The sequence below is a fragment of the Arachis duranensis genome, chromosome 5 (genome assembly GCF_000817695.3).
Source record: "Arachis duranensis cultivar V14167 chromosome 5, aradu.V14167.gnm2.J7QH, whole genome shotgun sequence".
Classification (NCBI taxonomy): Eukaryota; Viridiplantae; Streptophyta; class Magnoliopsida; order Fabales; family Fabaceae; genus Arachis; species Arachis duranensis.
This window is the reverse complement of record NC_029776.3, coordinates 55,281,312-55,284,684: the sequence shown is the minus strand read 5'-3', so window position 1 is coordinate 55,284,684 and position 3,373 is coordinate 55,281,312.

Below are 3,373 nucleotides of genomic sequence, written 5' to 3'. Positions count from 1 at the left end.
AAGTCCCGCTCATCTAATTAGAATTAATATTCATTGATATTTTGGAATTTATAGTATATTCTCCTCTTTTTATCCTAATTGATTTTCAGTTGCTTGGGGACAAGCAACAATTTAAGTTTGGTGTTGTGATGAGCGGATAATTTATACGCTTTTTGGCATTGTTTTTAGGTAGTTTTTAGTAAGTTCAAGCTACTTTTAGGGATGCTTTCACATTTCTGGACTTTACTATGAGTTTTTGTGTTTTTCTGTGATTTCAGGTAATTTCTGCCTAAAATTGAGGGACTTGAGCAAAACTCTGAAAAAGGATGACAAAAGGACTGCTGATGCTGTTGGAATCTGACTTCCCTGCACTCGAAATGGATTTTCTGGAGTTACAGAACTCCACTTGGCGCGCTCTCAACGGCGTTGGAAAGTAGACATCCAGAGCTTTCCAGCAATATATAATAGTCCATACTTTATTCGGAAATTGACGACGTAACTTGGCGTTGAACGCCAAGTACATGCTGCTGTCTGGAGTTAAACGCCAGAAAAACGTCATGATCCGGAGTTGAACGCCCAAAACACGTTATAACTTGGAGTTCAACTCCAAGAAAAGCCTCAGCTCGTGGATAGATCAAGCTCAACTCAAGCATACACCAAGTGGGCCCCGGAAGTGGATTCTTCGTGGTATAAGCTAGATAGATGGCGGCATTCATGAGAATCCGGAAAGTCTAAACCTTGTCTGTGGTATTCCGAGTAGGATTCCGGGATTGAATGACTGTGACGTGCTTCAAACTTGTAACCTGCTGGGCGTTAGTGACAGACGCAAAAGAGGGATTCTATTCCAGTAGGAGCGGGAACCAACCGGTGATTAGCCGTACTGTGACAGAGTGCGTGAGCAATAGTTTTCACTGCGAGGATGGGATGTAGCCATCAACCATGGGTGATGCCTCCAGATGATTAGCCATGCGAGTGACAGCCGCATAGGATCATTTTCCCGAGAGGATTGAAAGTAGCCACCACTGATGGTGAACCCCTATACAAAGCTTGCCATGGAAAGGAGTAAGAAGGATTGAGTAGAAGCAGTAGGAGAGCAGGCGTCCTTGAGCCATACAGCATCTCCATTCGCTTATCTGAAATTTCCACCAATGAATCTGCATAAGTCTTCTATCCCTTTATTCATTCCTTTTTATTTATTATTTATTCCAATAATCACAATTACCCTTTAATCTGCCTAACTGAGATTTACAAGGTGACCATAGCTTGCTTCATACCAACAATCTCTGTGGGATCGACCCTTACTCACGTAAGGTTTATTACTTGGACGACCCAGTACACTTGCTGGTTAGTTGAACGGAGTTGTGTCCACTCGTGCCAATTTCAAATTCCATAAAATTACAACTTCAAGAATAGTGATCACAATTTCGTCCACCAGTGTTTTTCATGATCTTCAAGTTGTTCTTGATAAGTCTTCTTGTTTGATCTTCATATTTTCTTGTTTTGTATCTTTTGTTGTTTTTCATGTGAATTTTTGCATTTATGGTGTCTAAGCATTGAAAATTTCTAAGTTTGGTGTCTTGCATGTTTTTCTTTTCTTTAAAATTTTTCAAAAATAAGTCTTGATATTCATCTTGATCTTCAAAGTATTCTTGGTGTTCATCTTGACATTCATAGTGTTCTTGCATGAATCATGTGTTTTGATCCAAAATTTTCATGTTTTGGGTCATTTTTGTGTTTTTCTCTCTCATCATTAAAAATTCAAAAATAAAAAAATATCTTTCCCTTATTTCTCTCAAAATTTTGAAATCTTTGGGTTGACTTAGTAAAAAAATTTTAAAATAAGTTGTTTTTTGTTAGTTAAGTCAAGATTTCAATTTTTAAAAAATCTTATCTTTTCAAGATCTTTTTCAAAAATCAAATCTTTTTCATTTTTTTATTTACTTTCGAAAATTTCAAAAAAAAAATTGTTTTTCAAAAATCTTTTTCTTAATTTTATTTCATAATTTTCGAAACTTTACTAACAATTAATGTAATTGATTCAAAAATTTGAAGTTTGTTACTTTCTTGTTAAGAAATTTCAATCTTTAAATGCTAGAATCATATCTTTTAGTTTCTGGTTAGTCAAGTAATCAATTTTAATTTTAAAAAGCATATCCTTTTAATCATATCTTTTTTTTTAAATTATATCTTTTTCAAAATCTTTTCTAAACTTCTTATCTTTTCAAAATTGATTTTCAAATCCTTTTCAACTAACTAATTGACTTTTTGTTTGTTTCTTATCTTTTTCAAAACCACCTAACTACTTTTCTCTCTCTAATTTTTTAAAATCAAACTCCCTCTTTTTTAAAATTCTTTTTAATTAACTAATTGTTTTAAATTTTAATTTTATCTTACCTCTTCTCTTAATTTTTGAATTTTAACTAATAATTAAAATAAAAACAAAAATATTTTTCTTCTCTTTTAGTTAATATTCGAATTTTCTCCTCTCTCTCATCTCTTTTCTATTTATTTATTCATTCACTAACAATTCTCTTCATCTAAAATTCAAACCCTCTCCTCTCTCTGAGTTTGAATTTTCCTCTTTTCCTTCTTCTATTCTTTTCTTCTTCTACTAACATAAAGAAATCTCTCTACTATGGTAAAGAGGATCCCTATTATTATTTTCTATATTGCTTGGAAGAGTACTAGGAGGAGTTTTAGTGACTCTTTTACTCAGCTGGCCCACTTGTGCCTCCAAATTTCTAATGGAGGACCTTGTTTCATTCGTGAAACTTAGAGTGGCCTTAGATAGATCAGAGACTATGTTTGCTAAGCTAGAGGGGCTCTGCTCAGAATTCTCTGTCTGTTACTGAGAGGATGATGGAAAAGGCTTGCTATTGCTAAACCTGTTTCTTCCACCATTATTAAAGCTTTGTTGAGGCTTTTGTTGATCCTTCCATGAGAAATTTGGATGATTTCTCCATGAAGGATTATAGGTGTTTCCATAGGCTTCACCCATGTAATTCACCTCTGCCATTGCAGGGTTCTCAGGATCATAAGCTTCTTCTTCAGAAGATGCCTCTTTAGTACTGTTGGATGCATTTTGCAATCCATTCAGACTCTGAGAAATCATGTTGACTTGCTGAGTCAACATTTTGTTCTGAGCCAATATGGCATTCAGAGTATCAATTTTAAGAACTCCCTTCCTCTGAGGCGTTTCATTACTCACAGGATTCCTTTCAGAGGTGTACATGAACTGGTTATTTGTAACCATTTTAATGAGTTCCTAAGCTTCTGTAGGCATTTTCTTCAGGTGAATAGATCCACCTACAGAATGGTCCAATGACATTTTAGATAATTCAGACAGACCATCATAGAATATATCCAGGATGGTCCATTCTGAGAGCATGTCAGA